The sequence below is a fragment of the Arvicanthis niloticus genome, chromosome 18, assembly GCF_011762505.2.
Source record: "Arvicanthis niloticus isolate mArvNil1 chromosome 18, mArvNil1.pat.X, whole genome shotgun sequence".
Taxonomy (NCBI): Eukaryota; Metazoa; Chordata; class Mammalia; order Rodentia; family Muridae; genus Arvicanthis; species Arvicanthis niloticus.
Genome location: NC_047675.1, coordinates 15,972,188 through 15,995,585, shown reverse-complemented (window position 1 = coordinate 15,995,585; position 23,398 = coordinate 15,972,188). Strand labels below are relative to the sequence as shown.

Below are 23,398 nucleotides of genomic sequence, written 5' to 3'. Positions count from 1 at the left end.
CCAAAGTAGCAGTAGTGAGACAGGATGGGCACAGGCAGCCCAGAGTTCACACCCAATCAGGGTCTATACTGACTGATCCAGAAGAAGGCATTCAACTACCCAGCGCCTCAGTTTTGTTGGTCTGTGAAATGGAAGCAAGAATGCCCACTTTGGAAGAGTATAAAAAGGTACAACATGTCAGGATGTATGTGCACATACATACCTTTTGTTTGTGTGGTGTGTATGTATGCTTGTTGAGGGGATGGTACACATGTGTGCACATACATGTATAGGCCTGACCACTCAGTGTCTTCCTCCCTTGCTCCCCATTTGACTTTTAAGACAGGCCTCAGCGATTCAGAAAGACTCTTCAAGAGTTCCTGGGAGCCTCCTTCCTCTGCCTTTCCAGAGCTAGTATTATAGGCCTAGCCTTTTGCTGCTGTTTTATTTGGGCACTGGGGAATCCAAATTCAGGTCTTCATGCTTGCTTAGCAAGTACCTTCCTGACCAAGCCATCTTCCCAGTCATATGCACACTTTTTGTACAATTGTGTGTCTGTGTCTTTTTTTTTTTAAGGTTGTCCCCAGGTCCTCTTCAGATACATACCACATGCGGCCATTGTTTTGGCCCACTCAGCCTGTCCCCTGCTTGGTAACAACAGTGCCTTGCTGCTCCTTTGGGTGGTCTTTCTTGCAAACCTCTGCAGAGCAGCAGAGAATAGGAAGGGCGCAGAACCCCTACCCTCACATCCCCAGCCTCCTGGAGGGGTGTCTTGACTTTGAAGTGTCCCTACAGGCTCATGTTACGCACATGCCTCAGCTGCTGGCACTTCTGAGGAGGCTGTGGAACCTCAAGGAGGTGGAGCCTGAACAGGGGAAGAAGGGCACTGGGCCAGGCCTTTGAAGACTAGACCTGCTCTGGTTCCTAGCTACCGCCTCCTCCACACACTCCAACTACCGTGAACTGAGCTCCACCATGAAGGCCAGGATGCAGCCCAGGTGTAAAGCCCCTCAGGACAGGCCCTCACCCTCCTGGATCCACGTGGAGCTGCTAGGGAGGGTTCAGGGGCAGAGACTACCAGAGTTCAACTGTGATCCTACAACGCACAAGCTAATGTCATGGAGCAAAATCAAGCTTTCTGTGTCAACAAGGAGGTTTAGAGGGTAAAGGTGCTTGCTCTCCAAACTTTACAATCTGAGTTCAATCCCCACACCTCACAATGGGAGAAGAGACCAACTCTAAAGGTTGTCCTTTGGCCTCCACATGCATACCATAGCAGACATGCATGCATGCATGCACACACACATCGATACAACATGAGGTTTTATTTCAATAAATCTCTTTTTTTAAAAAGTAACATAAACTTGCCCACAAAGCAACTTTAGCACAAGGAGGCTGGCTGTCCAGCCACCCTCTACCTTGAGTTACCTGACCAGAGGGAGACCTGGTGGTCAGGGATCCAGTGTGCTAAAGGAACACAGAAGAAAATAGCATGTGGTCACAAGGACAGCTTTATTGAGCACCTGGGGTTTATACGACCATCTGAGTAACCTTATGTACACCACTGCCCAAGGAGAGGAGGTTCACTGACAGCCCCAGTTTACAGATGGGAAAACTTAGACCTGAAGACAGTAAAGCTGCCTAAGCTTGCATTAGTAGGCAGGAAGTTCTGGATTTAAATATATACAAGTGTAGAGTCCTCTTTCTGCTTCTCTGTGTGGGGAAGTCAGCATCCTTCTCACTTCTCCCCCAGTAGCAAAGCCTGGTTAATAATACAGCCATGCCAGTGAAGAGCCATGGGCTTTGGGCTCACTGGTGCCCTCCAAATTTCTGTTTCCCTGGGTCAACCAATGGAACCTTGACACATACCTCCTATTCATCATAAAGACCCACAAAGAGCACAAAGGACAGGTCCATACCTAATTTCCTAATGAGCTGAATTTCAGCCATTTCCTAATGAGCTGAAAGCCCCAGGGGCATTCCACAGAAATATCAAAATCTACCACCACCAAATTTTAGTCAGGAGCAGAGAGAGGAACTGCACTTACTAACACATACAGTGGGCTGGAGAGATGGCTCAGCAGTTTAGAGCCATAACCTGTCAGCAGCAAAGTGGACAGTTCCTTCAGCTGCCACAGGAAGAAGTCACTAGTGTCTAGTGGTGACAACCACACAGAAGTGGAGAAGCAGGTTCGATAAGGACCCACTGTCTCTCAGGCTCTGGGGAATGCTGCTCTGCTAAACCCCAAAGGGTGAACAGGGAAGTGAGTGAGAAGAATCTCAAGTAGACAAGAGCATGTGCAGAGGCCCAGAGGTAGGACCAGAGGGTCTGGGGCAGAGCAAGAGAGGACCGGGCTGCAGGGAGGGGCAGGAGAGGAGCAGGCACTGCTCTGTCTCTTTACCTGAAAGTCACAGATGGCACTGGAGAGATGCAAGTGACATGGTGCATATCTGCCTGTCTTTCTTTTCTTCCTTCCTTCCTTCCTTTTTTTCTTTCCCTTTTTTTTTCTCTCTCTCTCCCTCCCTCCCTCCCTTCCTTCCTTCCTTCCTTCCTTCCTTTGTTTGTTTTTGTTTTCCTGAGTCCTAGAACTCACTCCATAGACCAGGTTGATTTGAACTCAGAGATCCTCCTGCCTCTGCCTCCTGACTGTTGGAATTAAAGGAGTATGCATCACACCCAGTGGTGATGCCTTTCTGTACTGTAAATGTGACCTGGCTGGAATGCAGATGGGGACAGAAGAGCCCTCTATGGGCCATATGCTAGTGGCTGACACTAGGCTGGGAACAGTGATGCCAATAAAGAAAGGTGGCCATCTGCTGCCCAACCAGAAGTGGTGCTAAGTCTGAGCCCAGACAGGCCTCTCAGACACAGAGGGGTAGGTTGGACAGGCTGGGTTCCTATGTGTGAAGGGAGGAAGCCTGCAGACACTGGAACTAAAGCCCCTCCCCCAACCTCCAAACCTGACACACACACACATGTGCCCTGCTTCCACCAGGCTGTGGACAGCAGATTGTGTTCCTCCTGGATGTTCTGTGACTGGCTATTTCCAGATCACATGTCCACAGGATGCGCACTGTTGGCTCCTCACAGGTCATGGCAGCATATAGCCAGTTTGTACTGTGAAGATGCCTCTGCATCTCCAGGACAGGGTCCAAGTCACCACCGATTCTCAAAGCCTTGATAAGGACCCTGAATCCAACTTCTGGACAGGGCAGTCAACAGTCAATGGTCCCCTTCTGCACCTTACGCAGCCCTCCCATTGAAGGTAGCCCTGGGGAGAGCTGCCGGCATATCCTAGCCCAGAGAGCTGCACAGAACGTAGCCAGGAGGTTCTGTTTGAGCCAAGTGTGGAAATCTCTAGAAATATCCCAGCAATGTGCAGAGCCTTCCCACAAATGCTCTCAGCAACCCATTTCCCACATGGGAACACAGAAACTAACAGATGTGGTCACTCTGGAAGCCAAGTCCTCTCGTCAGAACTTAAGGTACATTGTGAGTAACTGCCTGGAGTTGCCATCTTTCCAGGGGACTCAGCTGCCTACACCAGAGCTCTGTGCTCACTCCAGGGTCTGGACAAGCACAGCTGTATATGATGAGAGGGCACTCGCCCAAAGTCACACAACCGGAATCAGGCCTGCCTGTGGAAGCTCGGCTTCTTGTCCTTCCTCCCCAGCACAAGGTCCATTCACATCCTCACCCTTTGCACCACAGGTGACAGAGCATTTGTTCATTAATGGCATGAAAGCTGTCCCTTGCAGTTTAAGAGAATAAGATCTTTAAAGTCTAAAGAACCAACCTTCAGTGCCTTGAGGACAGTAGCTAGCCTTAGAGAACAGTATAGAGTAGACAGTAGTGTTGTCCAAGAGAACACAGGGGATGTAAGTTCAAATTCCTATAAGCTACATTTTTTAAATGAACTTAATTCTGATGTTATTAAAGCTAGCATGTCCACATTTCAAAGGTGTCACTAAATATAAAAATTATTTTTTAAAATGTTACTGCAGGGAAAGGGCTGGGGGTAGGGAGATAGCTCGGTACTTGAGGGGACATACATCTCTTGCAGAGGACCTGAGTTCAGTTCCCAGCACCAACTGAAGCCACTGGTCCTCAGGAACACCTGCCTTCCTATGAATATGCACAAAAATAATGCCCCAGGTCACGGGCAAAGAGACACCTTAGTGGTGGTGGTGTTCTTACATCAGTCAGGGACGGAGCAGACGGCAGTCCTTCGTTTACCCTGGCTTGGTGGCCAAAGCTGGCTTATACCTAGGACACATAAAAGTCAAATCAAATCAAATCCAGGCAGCACAGCATGGGAAGAGGAAGACAGACAGAGACCTGTGGACTACCATGCTACCCTTCGACATGACCTCCAGTGCACAGCACAGGTGGGCCATAACACCTGTTCGCCACCACACCATGCAGCAGGGATGGAGGATGTCACCCAGGGGCTCTCCAGCCACATGGCCAGCCTGCAGCGGGAACCACCACAGTGTTTGAGTATGTGGTATCAGATGGGAGAGGAAGAGAAGCAGAACAGCTTAAACATTGTGAAGAGAGATGGAACTGGAGACTTGAGAGTGGAGAGGAGGAGCCAGCCATGAGAGGCGAGCCCCGCCACCTGAGGCCATGGTGAGGTCTCATCCCAAGCTGCTGCTGATGGCCATGTCTGAGTCTGAGGCTATACAACAGCAGGGGTTGGTGTTGATGTCCATACTCATATTACCACTAGAGAACTTGGTTGGGGCAGCCTCCAGGGACTGTGGATGTCAGGAGGTGTGCATAACTGTCCCCCCCCCCCCCCACTGGTGCTGCACTCTAGAGAGCTTGCCCCATCTCTCACTGGCAGGAGCTCTCAGGAGAGCGGGCCCTGTCCCTCACATAGGCAGCACAGTGGAGCTGACCCTGGCAGCAGGGGTGTGGGCCCCCGAGGGTGTGAGCATGAGAGAGCTGACTCTGCTACTCATCTGGCATGGGGTGGCACGTGTGCACAGCTGATACCCCCCACACCTTCCTACCCCTCACCACCTCCAGCAGTCAGGAAAGCTGCCCAGAGTCATGAGATTCAGGAGAGCTAGAGCTAGCCCTGCCCCTCACCAACTGCAGCCCTCCAGAGACTGAGCCCTGTACCTCATCTGGGCAGCACAGAAGAGCTGGCCCTGATGGAGTGGTCACAGGTGAGCTGGGGCTGAGAGCACAGGAAGGCTCGCCCTGATACTATCTGGCATGAGGTGGCATGGGTGTATGGGTGATGCCCCCCATCTCTACCCTCCTCACCACCTGCAGCAGCTGGCAGAGGTGACCTTGGGGTCATGAGAACAAGGAGAGCTGATTTTGCACCTCACCAGCTGTAGCACTGGGAAGAGCAGGCCCTGAACCTCGCTTGGACAACATAATGGAGCTGGCCCTGACGGCAAAGGTGTGGTAAGCCAGCTCCGAAGGTGTGAGAGCGGGAGAGCTAGCCCAGCCCCTCATAGGCTCCAGCACCTGAAGAGTGGGGCCAGCACCTTGACTGGGCAGCACAATGGAGCTGGCTCTGGAGGAGTGGGTGCAGGTGAGCCAGCCAAGGATGTGAAAGCAGGCCAGCTGACCCTGACTTCTGCCTATGATGGCAGCACTGAGTGGCCTACCCAGAGCAGTGCTGGAGAGCTCACCCTGGTGGTGAGAGAGCCAGCAGGCTGACCTGCTCAGCTACCACTCAAGCCCAGATCAAGGGCTCTGAATTGACCCACCCCCAAATCTATATCATCTGGAAACGCTGGGATGTGTGAAATGGCCAGTCCTGATGATCCAAACCTATAGGATTTCCATGACACAGGGCAACAGGATAACCAGGAGGAGTCCCAGTGTGGATGTAATATTGATGGTATCACAGAAGCCAGAGATCTTGAACCAGACCAATGACTCTCTGCAACGAACATTTGCAAGTGAAGATGTAGGGACAGAGGGGTGTACTGTGGGACACACTTTCTATGCTTTGTTTGTTGTTTGTTTGTGTATGTGTTTTACTTTGGGTGTGTGTGTGTGTTGCAATAGCATGCATAGACAGAGAGAGAGAGAGAGAGGAATTGGGAGATGAGAGGAACTGGGGTGCATGATGCTAAACTCACAAAGAATCAATAAAAAGTTCGTAAAAATAGTAAAAATAAATCTTTTTTAAATTGTTACTAGGAACTCTCATCTTTCCTTCCCACAAAAGCTTTGGGATACCCTGTGCCTCTGCACCCTGTGCCAGCCTTATTTCCTTACCTGTCAGCTCTGCAGAATACAGAGGAGGCCTTCCATGGCTGGCAGAGCTCACAGACTGCAGCCACTCTGCTGAAGCTCGGCTGTGCATCTTCTCTAAAACTCTCTACAGCCGAGCTCTAAGAGACCTAAGACACCTAAGAACCCTGGATAGAGAATCTGTATCAACCCCAACTGGCAGGTTCCACTCTGGTTCTTAGCACCCGCTCTGGGCAAGACAACATGAGGACCAGCTCTTAGTGAGATGGAAGGCATGCAGGACACCTCTGCTCTGCACAGCGTCCCTCTGTGGGGAAGAGATGAACTACAGTACAGCCAGAGACCAACCCCAAAGACCCTGAGGAAGCAGCTTCTCTGAGAGCATGCTCATACTGTTTTTATCCCTAGTCCCTAAACACAGTGAGACAATCGCTTCAGGCATTTCCTTTGTCTCGGGTATCACAAATCATCAGCATTGCTTAAAGAATGGGAGGGTGTGCTTAAGTTACACACATCTTGTCATTTTGTATAAGGGACTTGAGGAGACGCCCAGGGACCAATGTCACAGGAAGGCTATGTTTACTAAAAGCTACTGGTCACCAGGCCCTGAGGTTCCCTGCGTCCCTGTAATTCTCATTATCAGGAGAAGAGTTCTTATTGGTGGTTTCATTTTACTGCTGGGAAACAAAGGGCATGTATGTCACCCACACCCCTCTGACTTGGACAACCCAAGAACACATCAGCAAAGCAGTCTGAAAGCTCCCTGGAGGAAGGAGGGTCAGCTGAGAGAAGGCTCCCAGAAGGTGGAGGGACATGGTATCCCAGTGTCCTGGTCAGAAAGAAGGAAGCAGGTCCCCAGGATAAGGCAGGGTACACATACATACATGATCAGGAAATATGGGACCAGGCATGACTGATACAAACACAGGATCCACAGAACCAGGTAGAGGCAGGAATTTTGGTGCTGACACAGATGTCTTATCACCAGCCTATTCACAGACACTGTGTGAAAAGGGTCCAGATTCAACCACCTAGTCCCGAACAGCACCCACTACCCACTCCTGGGCCATAATGCCAGCTGAATCCAACTTCCCAAAATATTTACCAGAAGGCTCTGGGCACAGACTCCATTCTGTAAACTTGGATGCGATTCCAGAGCTGAAGAGACAGATCTCCCGGAAAACCAGATAAGCTTTCCCTCACATTCTAAATAACGAGAAGGAGGTGGGGAGGAGAAGGAAATAAATCAGCCCTCCCCACTGCCCAACTTAAAAGGGATTATGGTCCAGAGCGAGGGGGGAGCAAAGATGCCGTGTCCTTATCGGGCACAAGGCCGCTCCAGACACAAACAAAACTTTTGGCAGGCATCCTTCTTCCTCATCAGGAGGGGAGCAAGCAGTCCTTCATGCACAGGCTCAAAGCCACCCTGAATACATGCAGCCTAATCTTCCCCCCATTTTCTGAAAAAGAAGGGCCCCTTCTGGGAACCAGGACACCAGCTGTAGCTTGAACAACAGAATGAGGCCTGTGAACTTCCAAGTCCCAAGGGTAGCTAACCCAGAGTTGAAATCTCTCACTGCTTGGGCCCTGGTCATGGAAAGAGGAGGGGTGAGCTGACTCAGTAGTGTGGGGAGAGGAAGTCGTTCCCTGCCTAGGATCCACTATCCTCAGCATCAAGGGTGGGATAAAGGAGACAGCAACCATAGCATAACAACCCTCAGTCCTGAGGACATACCAAGAGACAGGTACTGCTGCTGTCTCCAGATGACAGATAAGCCAGAGTCCCATGACCAGTAAAGACAGCACCAGATCTGACCAGACCTCCAGATCTCATCTGGGTCCTCCCTGCTAGTGTACCCTCCCCCTGTTTCTGGCTCCATCTTCCAACTCGATGTGTCTCCATCCCTGCCTGATACCCTTAAGTTACACAGCCCTAAATCTCCCAGAAAGAAGAAGAGAACATGTTTACATGCTCACCCTTCCCCCTCCCTACCCCATGCCATCTCCTGGCACCCACTCCCACTCTAGAAATGCAGCCTGGCCTCCCCAGTGGCCCATCCAAGAAGCAAGCTTTCCAACATAATATTTTCCTCCCACAGAACGTGAGAATAAAGGGCTCTTTGCTTGTCTCCTGAAATAACTGGCTCTTGCCATAAAGCAACCTCTGCCCAGTAAAAATATTTCTGTAAAACTTGGTAACTCTATCTGCAGCTCCTTTTCTGAAAGTCAAAAACCTTGGAGAATGAAATACAGCCAAAGCAGACGTTATGACAAGCTCATGAAGTCATGTCTACCCCAGGCAGTCCTCCCGGGCACAGTGATTAATTTGCTGTTAACCACAGGGACTTTGTGTCTTAATACACTCAAAGCAAAACACCAGTTCACATTTCTGCTGAAACAATACCCACCACCCCAGCTCAGGGGGCAGCCAAGTGGGCTCAGGGGCCTGGAAGGATTCTGGAGAGCAGAGAAGCCCTGAGACAGCCATGATACGCAGGTGAGTCACCCTCTGTGGCTTGGCCTTGCTCATAGAGGCAGTGAGCATTAAAATAAGTTAGGGGTATTAAACTGAGACTGGGAACCCCTATGAAAGAGTTAGGAGAAGGATTGAAGGAACTGAAGGGGATGGCAACCCCATAGGAGACCAACAATGTCAATAAGCTAAATCCCTAGGAACTCCCAGAGACTGAGCCACCAACCAAAGACCATACACAGGCTGGTCCGAAGCCCCAGAGCCCCTGTACATATACCAGAGGACTGCCTTGTCTGGCCTCAGTGGGAGAGGATGTGCCTAATCCTGTAGAGACTTGATGCCTCAGGGAAGGAAGATGCTGGGGGTGGGTACCCTCTCAGAGGTGAAGGGGAGAGGGGATGGGGGGTGGAAAGAACTCTGGGAGAAGGGACCAGGAGGTGGGGCAACATTTGAGGTGTAAATAAATACAATAATTAATATTTGGTGCTTAGGTGAGTGTACAAGTGCTTAACCTAACTCACTCCAGGACACTAGGGAAGGCAATGGCTTGCACAGACATCAGTCTTCCCATTTGTCAAAGTGGAAGGCTCACTCTGGAGAAGCCGGAGCTCAGATGACAGGTCCCTCTGAGTCTCTGTGCCACCACACAGTAGTTAAGACCCTTGCAAATGCTGTTTTAGACCCAAAGAGATAGAGACAGGTATACATATGTGGCTACCAGCACAGGTATTGCCTCACTGAACCCTTAAACAAGGTGGGGGCTGCCCCCCACACTACACAGGAGAAACAATGTAAACCACAGTCCAAAGCTGTACCCCGAGCTCTGTGTCCCCTAGAATTGGCAGATCCACACATAGGAAGGCAAGATAAAATGAAGCATGTGTGCGTGCATGTGTGTGTATACATGCATGTGTGTGTGTGCATGAGAGAGAGAGAGAGAGAGAGAGAGAGAGAGAGAGAGAGAGAGAATAAAGAGAAGGATCAAAATATTATATTACTATTTTATTTTTAGTTGTTCATTTGTTTAAGGAGGGTCTCACTGTAGCTTTAACTGGCCTGAACTTGCTATGTAGACCCCAGACTGGCCTCCACTAGCTTGGCCTCCCAAGTGCTGGGATTAAAGTCCTGCGCTACCATGTCTGGTTCAAACATTTCAAACACATATATGAAAATGTCACAACAATTCAAGTCATCTGTTGTTTGGGTGTGTGATTTGCAGTGCTGAGAATCAAATCCAGGACTAGCCTTTTATATTCCATGCACTTCAAGGGAGAGTTTCTGACCCGGGAACTTTGGCTACACTAGTCCTACAGTAAGGACGAAGAGCACACATCCCAGGTGGAGAATACAGGGGCTTCAGAGGGTTGCTATCAGCACTCAGGGTGGGAAGGATTACCTGGTATCCCCGTGCAAAGGTTGGGAACTGGGAAGGAAGGAGGCCCTGAGGGCCACATGGGGGAAACGGAAAGCCACCCAGGCTTTCTGAAACCCAATGGCCAGCCATATTTCTCCCCAAAGCTTGGCTGCTTTACCTGGTAGCGCTGTCCCCAACTGCTAGCCATCCTTTGCTTGGTGAGTCTTCAGCCCGGTGAACTGGGCATGTACACTCTAGGTTCCACCCACTCATCAGCATGTGCAGCCTTCCCGTGGACTCCCAAGGACTTCTCTAATAGATACTCCCAAGGGACTCAGCATGAGACAGTGTGACTCAACTCCATAGAAGTACATGGCCCAGGCCAAAACAATGGAAGTGTAACCTGGAATTTTCTGGAACATTCAGGTGGAGGCAGAAGCCTGGCCTTCTGAGAAGGACTCACACTGACTAGAGAGAGACGGCCTATGAATGAAGCCAATGTGAAGTGGACAGAGACAAACACTGCCATCCTGCACTGGGGCAGGTGCTCTGAGCGCCTGATTACCCACTTTGACCCAAAAACACACCCAAGCAACAGGTGATTTTAACTGTGACATTTTCATACGTGCATTTGAAATGTTTGAGCCAGGCACGGGAGCTCATACCTTTAATCTCAGCATTTGGGAGGGCAAGCTAGGTGGATTGCCACAGACATGATTTAGGAGAAAGGTGAGGTCCTGCTCACAGGGCAAGGGAGAAGCGATCCAAAGCCCTCTGCAAAGACCCAGAACAGAAACTGGGGCTAAAAGGCACAGAGCCTGCAGCCCAGCCGCTGCACACCTGTGACCTCTCCACACTACCGGGATCCTCCAAACCTCAGATATTCTTTGAGTATCTACTGCCTGCCAAGCAGTGCCCAGCCCACAAAGGACTGCTCCATGGAATCTGAGGTATGAGCTCAGTTTCCCCAGACACATAACCCTGGCCAATTAATGTATTACTGTGAACAAGGCTTTGGGAGCCAGAAAGCCTCTGGTTAACACCAGTTTGGGGGCAGCTGCTCCAACCCAGGGGGTTGCCTTCCAGTACCCTACAGCAAACTCTGTGGCAGTGCCCACCCCGGTCCTTTCTCGGAAAAAGGCTCACCTCAGAGCTGCACAAGGAGTAGCACACAGGAGCTCCAAAATTAAGTATTTGTAATGTAGGACACAAATGTTCCATCCCACTCTTCTAGATGGAAGCCAGGATCACTGAAAACCATGCCTATGGCTGTCAGTGGCCAATGGGGCTGGCTTCTCCTGCCACAACACAGCCTCTCACGCCTCTGATAGTCCACAGGGGAGGGTGGATGAAGGCTTCCTTTCAAAGGCATAGAGAAGAACATTCTCTTGTCACCTCCTGCTGCAAATATACCTTACACACACACACACACACACACACACACACAAGGGGCAGGGGATAGGGATGAGAGAGCTGCATGGCCCTGGTCTTCCTCCTCAGACCAGAGCTGGGTGATGTAGGCAGCAGCCATTATTCTGGAGGTTCTTTAAATTCACACATCAATTCATGCAAACCAAGCTTAGCTTATTAGAGCTCAGTAACTGGACTGTGCTCCCACACAGCACACACAGTAGCCCAGAGCACTCTGACTACAAGAAACCCATCAGCCTGTGCTTCACTGCCCACTTTTCCTTTTACTATCCCCATTTGGCCTCCAGTTCAGAGTAGCCATGGGAGTCTAAGCCCTCATGGAAGCTTAGCCACAGCCACAGGAGGAGGAAGTGGGAGACAGACTCATCAACTCAGAGCCTGTGCTCCCTTCCCTTAAATCTGGGCTAAAGCTGTGACCTGTTGTACTTAAGAGGATGTGGGACCACCAGCCCTAGCCCTGAGCTTAAGAGGACTGTCCAGGCACTTGGAGAAGTTAGACAGTAGCCAATGGTTCGCAAGAGAGGCTCCTCCAGCAATCACCGTGGCTGCCCAGGCACACCCCCTCTGAGATGTGGCTCCTGCTCTTCAGGCTCCAATGGTGACCTCAGTACAAGGCCACTGCCTTCCTCATCTTCTTCATTCCCAATGAGAAGGGGGCAGGCTCAGTGTGACAGCATTCACCCAATCCCTAGGAGCTCCTGCCTTGGGGAAAAAATGAAGTCAAAGGCTCTGAAGCCAAGAGACCAGAGGCACAGAGAAGTCAGGAAACTTGGCCAAGGCTGTAAGCTTAAAAGACCTGAGCTGGGGCTTGAACGCCAAGTTCTGATCTAGAGCGGTGACCAAACACCAGTGTTTGTCTAACACTTTGGTCACAATCTATCTACCATAAGAATTACATTATAATGGGCTTCTGTATATATAAACATGGATACACATATTTGTGTTTAAACCAATACAAAAAAGTAATACAAAACAGTAGTCTTCCTATAAGTGATAGTTTGTCTTATTTTTGTTATTTTCTATTTCATTCTTTTTTTCTGGCCACCAGTTGATCTCGGGGATGGAGCTATAACATATAATTTTGAACCCACTGGCACGTCTCTAAGACAACTCTATAATTTTCCAGCCTGATTTGAGTCTTGCTCTAATGAAGTCCTTCCTTCGTGTCAGGTGAGACTCAGCTCGGTAGCAAGCTAGACCCGTTTTTTGCAGCATTCGTCTTCCCACTAGGCTGGCGGTTCCCAGCCTTCCCAAAGCTGCGACCCTTTACTACAGCTTCTCATGGTGTGCTGACCCCCAACCATGAAACTAGTCTTGCTGCTACTTCGTAACTGTAAGTTTGCTACTGTTATGAGCCGTAACGTCAATATCCGATATGCAGGATACCTGATATGCAATCTCCAAAGGAGTGAAGGTCCAGGTTAAGAGCCACTGTGCTAGAGGAAGAGGGACTGCCACTGTTCAGATATGTTGTCCCCAAAAGCTCAAGTACTAAAGTCTTCATCCCGAGGTAATGGCACCGAAGCCTTAACGGAGGAGAGTATAGCTAGCAGAAATAGGTCCGGAAGGGGAAGAAGGTCCTTAAGGGTGTCTTGTCTCCGACTCCTCCCTGTGCCTTCTGTCCTACTACGCTCCTCCACCCACCCCAGCCCTAAGGGCCTATACCTTCTGAAACTGTAAGCAAAATAACCCTTCCTCCCTTGTTATTCTCCTCGGGCATTTTGCCATTAGAGTAACAAGAAAACTGATTAATATCAGGAAAAATTATCAACGCCTGCCTCACCAGGATGCTGACAGAAGTAAGCAGAGAGGACAAGGACGGCACAGCCTCCTCAGGTGCTCTGTAGACAGAAACTGTGCTGCAACTATCTCTTCTTGGTAGGCACCCATGCTGTGTGCACACAGGCTGCAGCTACAAAGCATGTGCCCAGGGCTACCCCGGACACACACTCCCACAGGCAGGGGCAGGAAGAGAGGTCGCAGCGCTCACAGACAAAGCAACTGTGTTCCCAGGTAACCCAAGTTTCCTTAAGTCCTCTTTTGACACTTGCAATCTGTCTAAGCCACTGGGAGAAACGGTGCTACGAGAAAAATTCAAGGTCAAAAGCAGCCCTGTAACATGACGCCCTACAGGTGTGGCACAGGTGCGGACCCCCAACCAACACCTACAGGAAAGGCCTCTGGGTGAGGCTCCCTGACCAAGCTTCTGAAGCTAAGCAAAGGAGAAGCCCCCAGGATGGCTGCGGGTCTCTCCTACAACCCTAGGACAGACTCTGTTAGGCTCTGCTGTGCCTAACCCACTCCATAGTCAAAACTAGGTGCTCAGAGAGCCACCGAGAGGGCAGCAGCTGGCGTTGGGAAGGTTTGCAGCGGATACCTGATCTCCCCACAGGATGTGGCACACATCACCACCCACCCCAGCAGGCATGGCCCACCCCTCTGCTGGCTCACAGACTCCTGACCTGACATCTAGGAGACTAGACTCAGTCTCCAGGAGGAGGCTAAGGACTTCGTGCTGTCCATATGGCCTCTGTGCCGTTGTACATCTACTGTGCCTGGAAGGCGCATCTCCTACTTGTTCCCTCAGCATCACTCCCTAATCTAACCTTAACCATTAGTCCTCATGCTCCTTCATGCCCCTGTTCTGAAGCATACTCAGGTGCCCACTCTTTGTATGCATCTGTTTGATCATGAGTAGACATGCCAGAAAGCTCTAAGAGGCCTCCGAGTATCTGCTGCTCCATTTCCAACTTGCTGACATAATCTTATTTCACCCCACGTCGAACTCCAAGTGGCAGGAACCATTCCTTTACACATGGCACAGATGTGAAGATGAAGGAAGGGCCTGAGCCATTGCTGGTCCCAGGCCACCCATCAGGAAGCCCTTGTGGGACGCAGGTCTAAGATGTCACACCTGTAGACCAGTAGCCCACACGGCTGGTCCTCAGCAAGAGCACTGACCCTCGTCTCTGCTCCAGTCGCTGCCTGCCTTCCTGTTGTCCTGCCGACCACAGAAACAAGCTGTGGCTTCCCAGCTCAGAGAGCCACCTGCTCTGTTCTGTCTGCAGCCAAAGCCAACTTTTCCTGTCAGGCCAGCAGTTTTAGCTTAGGAGTAGCTGCTTCCTCCACGTGATGAAAGTGTCCTCAAGAGACAGATACAAAGATCTCACAAGGAAATGTAGGAAATGCTTCATCCAGCCTGTATGCATGTCTTATCACTACCTCCCTGAGCCCACAGGGCTGAGCTGGAAGCAATTACAAGCACAGTGCGCAGGCCAAATCCAGCTACCTGCTCACCCAGAGAAAGCGATCCCTAAAACTTTCTTTAGTTGACTTGTTTTTATTTTATTTATTTATTTATTTATTTATTTATTTATTTATTTATAGAAATGAGCTCCCATATATAGCCCAAGCTAACTGCAAGCTTGTAATCCTCCTGTCTCAGCCTCCTGAGTGCTGGAATCACAGAAGCATGTCATCGTGCCTGCAATGTTTTAAATTCAGAAGGTTCTGCATAAAAATCCAGACATCTGGATTTTCTAAACCACCAGATGACAATGTCAAGGCCATGTCCCCCAGAGGCTAAGTGTTGGCTGGGGCTAAGTGGCACTGCCCTCTTAAGGCAGGGTGTGTGTTCAGCCTGCTGCACCTATCAATGTGACTTCTCTGTCGCCGTGGGTTACTGAGTTCAGTATTAGCATCCTACAAAGGCTCCTTCATGGACCTCCACCCTTGTCTCTAGATTACAACTTCAAGAGCCCCACGTGGGATTCTTCTGAACCATGCTAACAAGCAAATAATACTACCAGCCCAGTTCCCAGTTGTGAAAACTGAGGCAGCCATGCTTATGCTACTACCAGCATGTACACCCGGTCCCTACCTGCTCTATGATACCCCTGGGCACCAGTCCCCTAGGACCTGTTTGCACACTGGCTTCTGAATTCAGCTAAAAGAACGACCTGGAAGGTAGAGAGGAAGTGAAATGGTTCCTCCCACTCTTTGCCACCCCCACACTATGGCTCTAACCTTAGTGAATCACCTGAGCCTTAGCAGTGGCTGGTGCCAGACCACAGTTGTTTCAACCCCCAGCAGGTCTCTTCCAACCTCACTTGCAACTTTCAGACTTCAGAAATCTCCTTTAAATTATCAACAACGAATCTGTTTCCCACCGTACTCACCGGTTGACAGAGGCCCGGCGTAGTACCTGAAGTCTCAATGAGAAAGCGTGCAGGCAGGATTCGAACCCAGGCTGGGGGCCTCCACAGCCCCTGCTCACCTTGCATCCTACTCTGTTTCTCTGCCTTCTTGCCTGCCTGCAGCCTCCCCAAGGGCCCCTGGATGGCCCCCAGAGAGCCAAGAGCTGTGCTCATCCTCACGGAGCCCATGGAACCGTCTATCCCTGCCTTCTTCTTCCAAAGTACTTTACAGAGAGCCCTTCCTCACACTCTCCTCCACAGAACAGATCACAGGCTTCTTCCTTCACACCGACCTCACACAAGGATACTTCACGGTTTCCCTCTGGACAAAGACCTGAGTCCACAACACATAGGATGGTGGCCAGGGGCTGGGTATGGTGCCTTGTGCTTTAAATCCCAGCACTCAGCAGGCAGATCTCTGTGAGTATGAGGCCAATCTAGTATACACAGAAGGTAACCAGGCCAGCCACGACTTCCACCAATATCTCCAACAAACTATGCTCCGAGGCTTTCTCCCTGATGCTTATCAAACATGCAACACCTTGACATCCCCTCTGCTTCTAACCCTGACTCGCTGCTGGTGTTGGCTCAAACCAGGTCTCCTCTGAGGACAGATACCTCTGACCCCAACAGTTCCTGTTCAAGACTCAAAGCCCCCAGCATGTCCCCTAACTTCCCTTTAATATATTCACTGTTCGACATGTATCTTCCAAGCGTGGACCAATCTAACTTAGAAACCCAGAGTATGGCAGCTACATTGAAAATACAGATGTGTTCTTAAAAGCCCACAGCGCAGCATCTGCATAGCAAGCAGAGCATCTGAGTAGCAAGCACTGCTGCATTTTAACAAAATACAGTTGTATCCTTTACTAGTTATAGGGCGCTAATATAGATCATTCCCCCATCCTCACTCCTGAATACCAAACATTTACTGCTCAAGTCCCTTATATAACTAGAGACCATACATGTTTATAACCTGTGCACACTCTCCTGTATACGTATATCAAATTCACATTGCTTATAATACCTAATGCGGTGGTTTGAATGACAGTGGCCCCCATAGGCTCATATGTTTGAATGTTTGGTCCTCAGTTGGTGGAGCTGTTTGGGAAGGATTAGGAGGTGTGGCCTTGTGGAAGGAGGTGTGTCACTGGGGGTGGGCTTTGAGATTTCAAGAGATTCATGCCATTTTGAGTTAGCACTTTTTACCTCCTACTTGTGGATCAAGATGTGAGTGCTCAGCTGTTCCTGCTGCCACGCCCTCACTCCTCCATCATGAACTCCAATCCTCCGAAACCATAAGCCCAAATTACAAGTTGTCTTAGTCACGGTATCTTTAACGCATCATAATAAAATGCTATCTAGTCATCGGGGTGTCTTATTTAGGAAATCACGGCAAAGGAGGAGGAAAAGCCTCATCAATTTAGATGCATTTTTTTTTCAAATATTTTCAGTTTTCAGTTGATGCAGGGCCCAGTATGGATAGCTGACGCCATAATGTATCACAATCAATGGAATTACTTCAGGAGTGTAAAGAAGTTGAACACCAGGGAACTTAGTGATATGGGTTACAATAGGTATGGTGGCACTCACTGTAATCTCAGCAATCAAGAAGTTGAGGCAGGAGGATAGTGATTTCCAGGCTAGTCTGGCCTACACAGCAAGATCCTGTCACAGAATAACACCAAAAACCTAAATCACACACCACACCAGTAGAGTGACCCAGCCCATCAATATGCCAAGAACATTAGATAAAACTGAGCGATTATTCCTAATTTAATAAATCTTAGAGGGCCAAGTTATTTTAGCTAAAGAAATAGCACACACGACATCTCACTGTTATTAAACAGAACTTAGGAAACACTCTCATAAGTTAGTTCCAAGGCAAGGACAGAGGTGTGAGCAGAAAGACCTGCCAACATGTAAAATGAACAACCACCCAGACCAGCTCTGAGCCTCAAGGTACCCTGCCCCTTACTGAAGCATCTGGCCAATTTGTATTTTATTATTTGCATTTTAAAACATTTGTTTTCTACCAGGCTCTAAGCCTTGCAAAAAAAAATGGCTTGTGGTCAGTGAACATGTAGAGATGTACATTGCACATCTACTGCAGACACACGAACAATGGAACAGACGGTGTCCTGCACATGCTCAATTAGAATGACATCATCCCACTTCTCAGATGGAGAGGCCAAAGTTCAGGGGCGAGAAAGGCCCTTTAGTTGATGTCATGAGATGCAGCAAAGCCCACCTTACCCTGGGGCCCTCTAATAACCCTCAGCCACACACAGGACCACATGCCATAGCCAATATGGCTCAGAAAGCCAGAACAGTGACGCCCAAACTAATTCCTCAGGGCTGCTAAGCAAACATGGCCCTGGACAGGCCCCTCGGACAGAGCCGCACTGGCTGGCCAGAGTTCCTACATGCCCTGCTGAAGCTGAGGGTGACTTCAGCAGAAGGACCTATGGCTTTCCTCCTGAGCCTTGTGGCTGGTGCCCACATGGATAAACATCCCTCTCAGCTTGCCCAGGCATCTATCAAAGAATTACTTATGCCTCTGGAAGTGCATGTTTAGAAAAGGCTCCCCACCCACCTGGGCTTGGCAGGGTGCGGCCTGGCCGGACTCTTGGGCTACCCTTTATAGAGGACTACCCTTCATGGAGTGGGCATGCCTCTCCTCTGATCCAGCTTGAGAGCTTGCCTCTGTCCATGCAGAGAGGCTGAGGCAGCTTCCCAGGATAAACGGAACAGGGTGACATCAAAGCCCAGCTTCCAGATCCAACAAGCGAAGCCTTCAGCTCTCGGCCTTTCGTCCAGGGTGTTCTGAGCTCCTTCCTTGCTTCTCTCTGACAGAAGGACAGATGTTTGGTTTGTGAGGAACTAGATTCTTTTCTTTCTCAGGAAGAGAGGCCTAGGGAAGATGCCAGGGATAGAAAGCAAGAGAGGACTGTCTGTGAGCAGCGAGGAACACGGGAGCCAGAAAGAGAGGATAGCCCGGAGACTGCCGCAGGAAATACCTAGATCCAACAGGCAGCCAAAAAGATCTCAAAGTTTGCACAGCTAAGCAGAGTGTAAATTCACAGCTATGGGCACCTGACTCATTAACATAATGAACTCCACTGCGGGTTCCATCCCTGACTCTGGGAAGCCTAAGCAAGGGAGCTCTTCCCTCAGCTCAGCCTTGTGCTCCATGACACAGTGAGCTCTCTGGGGTTGCCTGTCAACAGCCTCTTTCCCCCAGGCCCTTGAGGTGATCTTCTCTGCCCTTCAGCAGCCAGTGTCATCCCTCAGTTCTCTACCGCACAGCTGAGATTTCGACCCGCAAGCTGACTTCCACCTACAACCTGGCTCCAGAAGCCACCAACCCAATTGACAGCTGGGTAATAGCCCATCCTCAAACTACAGGTTAGTAAATTCTAAGGAATAAGCAAGCAGCCTCACACATCTGTCCCTGGACAGGTAGCTGAAGCATGCCAACTGCTGTTCATCCACAGGGCTTATCCAAGAATGAGTTCCAAGGACACTTCCGCTCCCCATGAGCTGCCAAGCCACATCTTGGTATAAGGCTTGAGTCTACAATTCCACTAACGATAATGGACTTGGGGAAAGATAAAACCTAGCATCAGAAATAAAGGGTTTTAAAAGTTGGCTAGAAGGAAGGAGGCAGCAAGGATAATGATCAAGTTTTCTTTCTTCATTCATACACAGCAAGTGCCTGTTATGTACTTCAGAAAAGAAACTGCATTTGGTGGCTGACTCCTTTGTTAATGACAACACAACTTTGACTAAGTGTCCAAGGAGACAGGTGGTTACTGATGGGGTTGAGGGAGATGGGGAAGTGGGCTTCCTGGTCCAAACAAGGATACTCTCACCATCCCATTGCCTCCTCCTCCCACTCGGCAAGGAAGTAACCACCGCCCCCAACTCTACCCTCGGCCACGTGTAGGAGATGCTGCCGAAATTGGGAATGGAGAGAGACACACACGCCTATGGCTTGTAGGGTACAGACAACACATACTGCTGGCTCAAGACCCAATATCCTTCTTAAAGAAGTTTCAGAGGGAGAAAAGGTACTAGTTAAAGCACCTCCAAGAAATCCCATCACACGGACATACCACAGCAACAGGTGATGACACTCTCTTGGAAAGATACAGACCAGGAGCAGCCTGCAGTGATGTCTGGCACCTGACACAGCTCGGGCTTCCCAGGCCACTCCTTGCTGGCTCCCATGGACAGGAAGCTCTCAGGGCTGTGAGGCTGTTCCCAAGTGCCATCAGCCGAGGAGACCCTCCCTAGACCGCTCAAAGATGTCTGTGAGTGAAGAAACAACGCCTCTACCCTGAAATCCCCACCATCCTCAAAGCAAATCATCTTTCGATTGTTCAACACTGGGTATTTAATTTATGCTCTACCTCAAATGTCAAGTCCACCTCCCAACACATAGCTTGGAAGCCACGTAAGGAGGCTAACACTTTCCATATGGTGAAGACATGGGGCCTTTTAATTGTGCCAACTGGTATCATTCAAGGGTAATTCCCCTGGAATCCAGGATTCAGGCAGCAGCTGGGCTGGCTCCCAATCTCATCACACAAGCCCCACCTGGCCCCCATGCAGCATGCCTGCACCCTCCTAATCTCCCCTAAATATCAAAATGTGCTAGGTGCCCCCTAATCAAATTACCAAAGTGCCTGGCAACCGCCTTTGATCTACAGGGGGCTTGCCTGCCCCCAAGCCCCAGCCTATTTCTGCAAGCAGTCTTGCTATAAAAGAACAAAAGGATCATGGTGTGAGAAGTAAAGGTTGTTTGGAGCCTGGTTGCACGCATCCATATACACATGTGTGCCCACGCTCACAGCGTGGACATAGGCAAAGTGTCCTTCCTCACGCCTGAGCCCATGGCTCCAACTACCTAGGGAGCTCCACCATGATGCCTCTGCTCACCTAGCACTTCCTCTGGGCCTTCTCTTGCAGACTGATGCTTTGTTTTTCCTGGCTCTCGGAGACCACTGTCTAGCCTCTAATACTGCTCAGTACGTTTGCCTCAGCCATGTCCTTGGCTCAGTCTACTATCCTTCTTTCTCGTGCTTTTCTGTCGCCAGTCACTCTTGACTCTTCTCCTTTGAGCTTATACTCCTCATCAGGTGTCCGTGGAAAAGCAAAAGCCCAGCCCTTAGCCTGGGTCCCCCCCAGATGCGCCTGCACTAGAAGGGTGCACAGGGAAAGAGCACACACATCAGGATCCCTACGTAAAGTTCAACTCTCAACCCAGGTCCTCTTCTTGTCCAGATTTATCTGCGAGAGCTCTGCCGGGGATGATAATATTATTGTGCCCATTTTACAGATATGCTAACGAAGACACGCAACATTAATGTGACTTGCACAGGGTGACAATGTCCTGTGCAGAGCTCGACCTCATTCACTTCTGTATGTGTGTGTGTGTTGGGCAGGGGGTGGGGGGCAGGGAGGGTGTAGGCTGAGTTTAGTGCCTGTGTGGCCACCCTCACACTTTATGGCTACATATGCAACTTGGCTCCTGTCACAGACACAGGAAAGGCAGGGCCCCGCCTGCTTTTTCCTACCCTGCAACCAGTTGGTGTGGACATGGTGGCAACTGTCTATGAACCCCTGACTGGAAACAAGGCAACGCTTGGCTTCACACAACTCAGTCTACAGCAGCTGACCGCAGCTCCAGAGGGTTATGGGGAGATTGGGGTCACGGAAGTAATGTGCTGGGCACAGACAGGCGCTCAGGCAATAGTAGTTCTCATGGCAACAATAATGTTGTCTGTTTGAAAGCCAGCAATGTGTCCTCAGCCTCTTCGGTGACAGGACAGGTAGAGAAGTAGACACAGAGTCCTTCCCTAAGATAGGCCTGGTACAGGCTACAGGAAACTGCCAGCCCTGGAAGCTAGCAGACTGCTAGCGCCCACACCCATCTACATCCTGATGATATCATAGAGGGACCCTGCCAGCCACCCCTCCCATGCCAGTGAGATCCATGGAAATGGCAGGACTTCAGTGTGTTCCTCACCGGCCTGGCCGCCACTCTCAGTGGTCCCGTGTGTGAGCACTCCTCCTTGCATTCCCAACTATGACCACTTGAACCCAGTCTTTTCCCCTGTGTTGCCTTTGAACTCACCTACCTCTTTCAACTTTGATTTATCCTAAGTGATATAACATCCATGAAATCATGCGTTTGATGTCCTAGTTATTTTTCACTGATTAAAAAAGATAAGTATCTATAAAGATTAAAGATATCCCCCTCTAAAGACCACCTGAATTGCTTCACAGGCCACCACCGGTATGGCCCCACACTTTGGCTCAGCCTGGTCCTTCTCTAGGGTTGATGTATGACCCCCACTACTGTGGCCACCGCAGACTGGAACCCAGGCATCCAGGTCTGCTATTAAGATCGACTCTCAAGGAAACAGAGACCTCCCTTCCCCCACTCAGCATCTTTGATGGCTGGGCCCACCCTCTAACTATCCAACACATGTCACACTGATGGCTCTATGCCTCACATCTTCAAAAGGACTTTGAACAAATATTAATGACCCCTCCTTTTCTGAGAGGGGGGTGAGGCAGGAAGGCGAGCAAGCACATCCATCCCATGCTGTCCTCAGCTGGGGGAAGAAACCAGGCAACAAAATTCCGTGACTTCAGCAAAGCCACAGGCTTAAGCAGGGGCCCCCCTCCCCCTGCTTCATTTCCCCCAATGGCAACTTTTACTGGCTTGCATTCCTCTTGCTGGGAACACTACTATTTAATTAAAAACGACAGACTTTTGTTTTCCTCTCCTTCTTCCCCCCTCCCTCCCATCCTCCCAGCCTGGATGCCAAGGAGACCCACCAAAAACATGCGGGTAACATTTGTTATAGCTTTGAAGATAAAAGTCAGTGGAAGCAAGCCCTCGCTGTATTTCAAGTTTCCCCTCTAGCATGAAGTAAAAGCTGCCTGGCGGTTTAGGGGAAAGGGGGGGGGGGGGTACAGAACCTAAATAAATGTCATTCTGCAGGAATACTTTATGAAAATAAACAGGCTGAAAAAAACCAAAACTTGATTAATGGAAACCCTCTCTGTTGGCCTGCACTGAGCCACAAATGCATCTGTTCACATGTCTGAATTGGATTGTTTTCATTGGTCCTTAAATAAATAAGAACATCACAAACTGGGGATGGTGGGGGGAAGGAAAAGTTTGTGGTTCTGCTGAAAGGCTCTAACTGCAGTCCCCCCCACCCCCACCTCAGACCAGTTGTGACCTTTCTACTCGGATAGCAGCTCCAGTCCCAGCCAGCAGCAAACTGGAAGGCCAGGAAGAAGGAGCCGGGTAGCTTATCCCAGAGAGAGAGGACATTTACCACACATGCACGCACACTCCCACACGCGCGCGCGCGCGCGCGCGCACACACATGCACTCACACACACGCATACCCAAGACACCTCTCTGCACTGGTGCTGCCAGGTGCAATACACACATACTAACACATATACATACACATGCATGCATGCACGCACATGTGCACGCACACACACACACTCACATCTGAAGACTCTACCACCCTCACCCAAAGAACAAGACCAAAGAACTAGCCAGACCTGAGGCTTGGTCTCTTCCCCCTCTAAGTTAAAAAAAAAAAAAAAATTAAATGTCACATCAAAAAGTTGATTCATCCTTTGATCCTCGGCTTGCAAGAGTTCCACGCAGACCATCTGAAAGCCCCGTGCAGAGTTCTGGA

At 49.9% G+C, this 23,398-nt stretch overlaps 1 protein-coding gene and 1 pseudogene across 2 annotated transcripts in view; one reads left to right on the top strand and one right to left on the bottom strand.

Moving 5' to 3' along the window:
* The window catches only part of Nkd1 (NKD inhibitor of Wnt signaling pathway 1), a 70,493-nt gene that overhangs the window by 45,311 nt on the left and 1,784 nt on the right, over positions 1-23,398 (bottom strand). The window lies entirely within an intron of this gene.
* On the top strand, positions 4,128-4,259 carry LOC117723566 (small nucleolar RNA SNORA48; annotated as a pseudogene).